Source organism: Dipteris shenzhenensis, chromosome 10 (assembly GCF_047967505.1).
Source record: "Dipteris shenzhenensis isolate YYH24624 ecotype China chromosome 10, Dip_SZ_1.0, whole genome shotgun sequence".
Taxonomy (NCBI): domain Eukaryota; kingdom Viridiplantae; phylum Streptophyta; class Polypodiopsida; order Gleicheniales; family Dipteridaceae; genus Dipteris; species Dipteris shenzhenensis.
In genome coordinates this window covers 7,917,092-7,925,704 of record NC_141605.1, presented here as the reverse complement: position 1 = coordinate 7,925,704, position 8,613 = coordinate 7,917,092, and positions in this window count along the sequence as shown.

The window sequence follows — 8,613 nt, the reverse complement described above, 5'->3', positions numbered from 1 at the left end:
AAAGGAAGGGAATTTCCTCCCTCGAGCCTCTCCCTCATAGCTTGAATGTAGAAAATAACTGCCCTTTAGTGTAGTTTAGAATATCTATTAAGATTCCAAGTAATGAAAAAAACCTAGCAAAGCAAAAATCTGCCGACTTGGAGAGTGCTCGGAGAGTGTCTCTATTTTGATAAGTTGGGAATAAGGTGTTTCTTGCTAGCATTCGTTTAGCTCCACACTGCAAGTCACTTGTGACCTGGAAACCTAAAGTTTTCCAAGAACCCTCCAATTTTGAGGCTACTTTTGACCTAGAAACCTGAAGTTTTCCAAGAATCCTCCAAATTTTCTTAGGTGGCTCCTCCCCATATCTTCCATGTGAGGGAAGGAGCATGGTTCCTAAGTCACCATCAAATGACTCCCTCCTATCACAAGTCACCATTTGAGGGTGACTTGAGTCCTCTCTCTCTTAACTCCCCCCACCCTTTTTCCTCGCCACCTTTTTCCCTCATTCGAGCAATTATGACCATTCTTCTTTCTAATTGTCAACACTTGCCCACCATGGAAAGTGGCATCTCTCCGTTGCACGAGCACACATCAGGGACACCTCAATGCAATCCTATACATAGGGTCACCTTAATGGAATTGTGTACACAAGCACAATAGGGACACTTTCATAAGAGCTCTCATACTATGCATGCACAAGAAGTGATGCGAGAGTGACTCTCTACTCTATGCATGCTACCTCACAACAAGACACACACACACACACACTAAGGGGATTAGCACATGGGAAGAAATAGGATGGGAATGGGAAAGGTGGTCCCAAGTGGTCCCATGCATATTTCTATCCTATTCCCATCCCACCATGTGCTAACAAAAAAGGAACTAGGGATGGGTTTAGGTAGAAGAGAAGACATGGCAGCATTTCATGTGTTTAGGAGTTGGGGACCACGCGGGGACAAGGACACTTGTCATCCTCCTGTGTTTTGGAATCCCTAAAAAAGGGGAACCCATTCTGGTTGCCAGGGTCTAGAGGCCATGGTCTAGGATGGGAGAAAAAGTGGCTACTCCCATTGTAAATCCATCCTAGACCATTTGGTCTAGGATGGGTGTAATGATGACAAAAAGATTCCCATCCTAAGCCCATGCTAGCCCCATCCATGTGCTAAGGCCCTAACTATGACTCTTTTTAGGAGTGGAAAAAATCTCTCAACTTTAAATCCTATATTAAATGAAGGAAAAGCTTTCATGAACTTTTTGGCATCCTAAAAGGTGTGCAAACATTTTTCATGCACACTTATACCTAGGCCTCTAGCTATAGGTCTCTAGCCATATCTATGGATCACATGACAACATTAAATTTATCTACATACGTTTACGTGTATATATCAGTTTCACCATATGCCACGTTTGAAATCTTTCAATCCCTTTCAACAAAAAACAAACTTCTCATGCATATATAATTCTAGTGGTTGACATGAGAAATGAGCTCAAAAGGCCCCAAAATCCTAGAAACAACTATAAACACACATACCTTTTCATGCGTTTTAAAAAAACCCATTTGGCAAAAAAGTACATCCTACAGGCCCCAAAGGAACCCATGCCGGTCTTGCTAGATTGGGGAAAATCTTGTAGAAAGCTTTTGTTCACGAGCTTTTGAGAGATCTAAACAAAACCTATGAGCTTTTTTTAGAGCCCCCCTCACACAATCTTTAATCCACCCCTCAACACACACACACATGCACTATGACTCTTTTTAGGTGTGGGCAAAAATATCTCAACTCTAAAGGGACCATGAATCCTACATTAAATGAAGGAAAAATTTCCATGAACTTTTTGGCATCCTAAAAAGTGTGCAAACATTTTTCATGCACACTTATACTTTAAGTCTTATCCACATCTATGGATTACATATTAAATCTATCTATATAAATTCTAGATGCCTTTATGTGCATATATTAGTTTCTCCATATACCATGTTTCAATCCCTCTCAATAGAAACCAAACTTTTGATACATACATAATTTGTACTTTTTGATATCGAAAATGAGCTCAGAAGGCCTTAAAACCCTAGAAACGATTGTAAACACACATACCTTCTTATGCATTTGAAAAATATCCATCTAGAAAAACATACATGCCCGCATAGGCACAGGCTCCTTTGTGGCCCTACAGGTTGTACTTTTTTCCAAATGGATTTTTTTCAAATGCATCAAAAGGTACCCATGTTTACAGTCGTTTCTAGGGTTTCAGGTCATTTTGAGCTCATTTTCGCTATCAAAAGGTACAAATTATGTATGTATCAAGAGTTTTAACTTTTTTATCAAAGAATTTAGAGCTTCTAATGGTTTTATATGATGATTACTAGATTTATTCGTTTCTAAAATAATTTCTTTTTAAAACATTGATGGATTCATTAGAGGCATCAAGGTCACTTAAGATATCATTTCATTGAGAGAGCTCATCCATGGCCTTCATTATCGTATATACTCCGTATATATTGATGATGATGTGATCATGCTCATAGTGGGTTAAGGGTGTGTCAAATCCTTGATGATGCCAAATACGAGATTAAGAATTTTGTTGCTAATTTATACCTTAATCCTTGATTGTAAAAGCATTATAGACTACTTAGGAGTGATAGTAATAGTCATGGTACATTGAGACATATGTACAACCAAAACACGTCAACATCATCAAATTTTCTTCAAACATACTGATAAAGTATCTCTAGGATTTGTATGTGTGGGAGGGGGGTATAAAAGAACTCACAAATTTTATTTCCTTCTTTGACAATCTTGCAATAAAAACCTCACCAAAAAGTCACACCCTGCTAGATTGGGGTTGAAGACTATAGTTATGGTTCTATTAGGCCCCTAGTTTTCTCTCCTTGATTGCTCTGAGGATGCACATGAGTAGAATCCAATGGCTATCCTTCCTCCTATGGTTGACTTGTAGTCTTGACTGAGTTTTGTGTTGGTTGCTACCATTAGACTACAAAATGGAGTTAGTCTCCACATGAGGCTTGCTCTAGAAAACTACTCTACAAAATCTTGGAAACTTAATCTACCTAGACTTATTGTTGCTGTTTGAAAACGTAAATAATCCACCTAAAGGTTGATGTTGCCAAGTCAGAACAAATCCGTCGTGAAGAGATGATATAGAAAAGGGAGCAACACCTGTGATCAGTTGTGTTGTGGCATAGCACCGATAAGTGGATTCATAATATATGCATAGTAGACTTATGTCAAAGAGCTAACTTAATCATGGATGAATGGGATTCAATATGGGTGAAAACATTTTTCATTGCACATGCACTGTAGCAATGCATGGGAGTATTTTTTGTCTTTTATTGATAATCTAGATTTGGACCCCTCTTTTGGGGACGTGATAATCTACAAAGTTAATTTTGAAACTAATACAAAACATTTTGGTTGCAATAAGGAATTATACTCAAATCTTGATTTAAGCATAGTATTATTTAAAAAATGTGCAATTATATTAATGTCTCTTGTTGCTCATAAATACTATCCATCTTGCCTCTTGATGTGTATATGTAACTTATACACTTCCAATCATGCAATACTAAGATAGCATATGAATCCTTACAACTTCCTCCTAGTCGCCTCCTAGTCTTGAAGACAAGCTAGGAAGATGTGCAAATTTTTGCAAAATACTTCCAATGTGTTCTTTCTCAAACATATAGCATTAGTAAACTTTTAATACAACTCACTTATACACTAGCAATCATGCAATACTAAGATAACATACGAATCCTTAAAATTTCCTCCTAGTCTTGAAGACAAGCTAGTAAGATGTGCCAATTTTTGCAAAATAATTTCTATTGTGTTCTTTCTCAAACATCTAGCATTAGTAAGCTTTTAAAAAATTAACTTCCTGGAATTTAATACTACCTAGCTTGGTTGATTTCTTAGCTTTTTCTTGTGAGGACAAGACATAAATAGCAAGTAGTAAAAACCTTTATTGATTAGGACAAGTCATTGGAAATCAATGGAATTCTTCTAACCATCTTAATGTAAGTAGCAAGGAGCAAGAACTCTTATTGATTAGCATAACTCATTGGAAATCAATGGGATTCTTTCAACCATCTTAATGGAAGTCAACAAGGGTTGTGTTGAATGTGCCACACAACCATTGCACAAATATTTATGCCGTATACAAGCCCACACCACATTTTAGAAAGTTAATATTTCCTTTGGCAAACAACCATGTAAGTCTATCTCTTTTGCATGTACATTAATAAGAAAGGAATACCATTGAGGCGATAAAGTTAAATTGGTTATACTAAGATATTAGATGGAAACTGTGTTCATTAAAAAAAGGGCCTACAAAGGTATTGTGATTTGACACCAAAATGGGATGCTATTCTCTATGCACAACATACAAAGTTCCACTAAAACTAGAAGGTAATGCACCATTAAACACCAAATTCTTACCAAAAACCTATTTTCTCCCATTTTAACTCCATGCAAACCTGTCCTTGAACTGCCCAACATAAATCTCTCTTGGATCTGACATGCTACCAAAATCAAGCACACTTGACCAAACCCTTTAGACCCTTAACATTCGAAGCTCTATAAGAAAAAGAAGACATAAAGATAAATATCTAACCACTTTCTTGATAGTGTCGTTAGGCTTCTCCTCTAAATGAACAATCAAATTCTTATTTATACATACATCTTATTTCTCCTATTGGTCCCCTATCAGAGATAAATGAGGGAACAGGTAGGGACAAGGATGAAAATGGGGGCTCTAGAGAGCTCCAATTTTCATCCAGTTTTCCCCTTTTAAAGGGAGACAAATCAGAGTATGGGGAGGAAAGGGGGTAGAAAAGAAGAGGCTCTCTAGAGCCCCTTTTTCATCTACACCACTAGCACAAATGAAAAAGGAGCTCTAGAAAGTCCCCATTTTCATCCACTTTTCCCATTTGAAATTCAAAGAAATGGGGGTAGGGGGAGGGTAAGGTGGTAAAAATGTCATGCCCTTTTTTCATCTACTCTAGCACATTATGAAAAAAGGGAAAAGTGGATGAAAATGGGGGCTCACTAGAGCCATTTTTTCATCTATACTAGTGTATGAAAAGGGTCTTGAGGGCCAATTTTTCCCACCCCCTTGCCTCCCCATAGTGCCATTCATCTCCCTTTAAAAGTGGTTAAGTGGATGAAAATGGGAGCTCTTTGGAGCCCTTTTTTCATTTGGGGAAAAAAAGGGACTCAAAAGAGCCCCCATTTTAATGATAAAAATAGTGACTCTCCATAACCCATTTTTTATATGCACTAATGTAGATAAAAGTGGCTCTAAAGAGCCCCCATTTTCAAGCCCCTTGACCTCCTCCTACCCCCATTTGTCCCCCTTGGAAAGGGATGAATTAGATGAAAATGGGGGCTCTTTGGATCCCATTTTTCATCTATGCTCATGCAATTGAAAAAGGCTTCTAAAAGCCCCCATTTATCCACTTTTGTCCTTTCAAATGGAAAAAAATGGGGTTATAGGAAGGACAAGGGGTGGAAAAAAAGGGCCTCTTTAGAGAACCTTTTCATCTATAACAATACAAATAAAAAATGGGCTCCTCAGATCCCATATTTTCATCCCCCTATCCTTGCTATGCTAGAGGTAGAGAGGAGCTAGAGAGAGACAAATGGGGGTAGGAAAAGGGAAAGGGGATGAAATTTAGGCTCTCTAGATTCCCTTTACATATTATATTCAAAAATGTAAAAGGGACTCTAGAAAGCCTCATTTTCATCCACTTTATCCCTTTCAAAGGGAGACATTCAATGGTAGTATGGGGAGAGAAGGGGTAGATAACTATGCTCAGAGGGTGAAGGAGGAAATTGATAAGCTACTCAAGGTGGGGTTCATTTATCCAGTTGATAAGGTAACTTGGATTTCACCTATAGTCATAGTACCTAAGAAGAATGGTAAGCTGAGAGTATGTGTTGATTACATAATATTAAATGCAGCAACAATAACCGACCCTTTTCCATTACCTTTTTGTGACAAAATGCTTGATGCTATAGCTGGTCATGAAATTTTTAGTTTCTTGGATGGTTTATAACTTTTGGTCTTAAGAATGCACCTCCCACATTTCAGAAATGGATCTAGGAAGTCTTTGCTCCTTACTTGACTACTTTCATCAGAGTTTTTTTGGATGATTTTTCTGTGTTCAGAAAAAAGAATGAGCATTTGCAGCATCTAAGACTATGTCTTGAGAGATGTAGAATTGCACAACTGAGTTTAACTTGGATGTGCATTTGCTGTTGTAAAAAGGGGTGTCTTGCTGGGACATATAATTTCAGAAGAAGGGATGACCATAGACCCACGAAAAGTGGAAGTCATTCAAAACACCCCTACACCTAGAACCTTGAAGCAGTTATCACACTTTGTTGGGCAAATCAAGTGGCATAGCAAATTTTTACAATATCTATCTCATGTTTGTGTACCTCTGACAAAGCTTATCAAGAAGGGGGAATTGTTTACATGGGAAGAACCACAATAGAAGGCTTTCATTCTATTAAAGAAAATGTTAGCGGTAGCACCCATCCTTAAACCACCTAACTGGAAGTTGCCATTTAATATTTTTGTGGATGCTTCAGATGTGGCTATTGGAGCAGTGTTGAAGCAACAATTTGTTAAGGTTGGTTTCAGCCCATATACTATGCAAGCAAAAGAATGACAAAAGCAGAACAAAATTATAGTGTGACTCAAAGGGAAGCATTGGGGATGGTGTATGCTCTCCAAAAATTTTGACATTATTTGTTGGGAAATAAAGTGGTACTACATGTGGATCATCCAGAACTTATTTATTTTTTGAATAAACCACAATTGTTTGGCTGACTAGCTAGGTGGATACTATTGCTTCAAGAATATGATTATGACATTGTGCATACACCAGGAAAACAGCATGTTGTTGCAGATTATTTAAGCAAATTACTGAGTGGTGAAGAACCTATGGGAGTACAAGATGATCTACCTGATGCTCATTTATTTTCTGTTAGTATGAAGGAAGGGCACGATTGGTACAATCGAATGTTGCTGTTTTTGACAGATAGGGTGGTACCTCAATCATTATCCCGAGATCAAAGGAAAATTTGTACTACAAAGTAAACCGATTCTGGTCGTAGTAGCTAGAGTGTTGTACAAGAGAGGCATTGATCAGGTGATTCGAAGGTGTCCAAGATTATGAGAGAAAAGCTGTGTTGATGGAAGCACATGCTCGAAGTTCGGGAGGGCACTATTTGGGTGACATCACTAGAAAAAAGATACTTCAGGCTGGTTTGTGGTGGCCCACAATCTTGAAGGATGCTCATGAATTTGCCAAGACTTGTTTACCTTGTCAGCGAGATGGAAGACCACCAATTGATGTAGACAGAATGCCACACCAACCCGTGCTACCTCTAGGTCCTTTCCAAAAATGGGGACTTGACTTTATGGGTCCTATCAAACCACCTACTAGGAACAAGTATATCTTGGTGGCTACAGATTATTGTACAAAGTGGGTGGAAGCAATTGCATTGAGGGATAATATAGCTGCAAGCATAACTAAGTTTCTATATTATAATATCATGACTAGATTTGGGTCTCCAATTGAGATAGTTTTGGATTAGGGAGTTCAAGGGCATTTCGGACAGCATACAAGGTGACAGCATACACTTGGCATTATGGGCATTTCGGATAGCATACAAGGTGACTACTAGAATGACACCATTTCGTCTGGTATATGGGTGTGAAGTTGTGGTTCCAATGGAGTTCATTGTACCAAGTGTTCGAATAGCGGCTGAATGCAGATTGTCTCCAGAAGAGTCAGTTCATCATAGGATCCAGCAGTTGCTGAAGTTGGAAGAAGATCGGGTTGTTAGCTCATACATTTCAAATGTGATCTAGAAGCGGAGACAAGCATGGGTCAATAGGAATATCAAATTTAAGGTATTTTGGAAGGGGGATCTGGTATTGATGTTTAATTCTAAATTGGGCCCTCATCCTGGTAAACTAAAGTTGAGATATAATGGTCCCTACAAGATTGTTGAGGTCTTAGGAGAGAGAACATTCAAATTGGAGGATATGTATGGGAATGCAATTCCTAAACCAGTCAATGGGTATCGGTTGAAACCATATAATGCTCCAACACTTTCTGTGGAGGTTGCAGTAGAGGTTTTGGTGGTGCAGTGCATGGTGGCAAAGTTGTGTTCAGTGGCTGCTTGCAGGTTCGAAGATCCAAAGTTTCGAAGTGATGCGAGATCCGAATGTGGAGCTGTGATTCGAGATCCAAAATTCCAAAGCGACACTAGTTCTTGTTCTCAATTAAGGCTAGCCATTTTTGAAATACTTGGAACACATCACTCTTCCGAGCTATAGCATAAGCCCACACTTTCCTAGTTGCATCATCAATGAATGTACATAGTATTCAGCCCCACCTAATGACCGTGTAGGCATGGGACCACATACGTCTGAATGCACCAAATCAAGCATTTCAAACTCTTTCTTTCCCCTTCTTTTATGGGCTGATTTAGTCTGCTTCCCATAGAGACAGTGCTCACAAAATTCAAAATCAGAGAAACTCAAATGCGGTACATAACCCAAACGGCATAAGAGTTTCATTCCATTCTGGCTCATGTG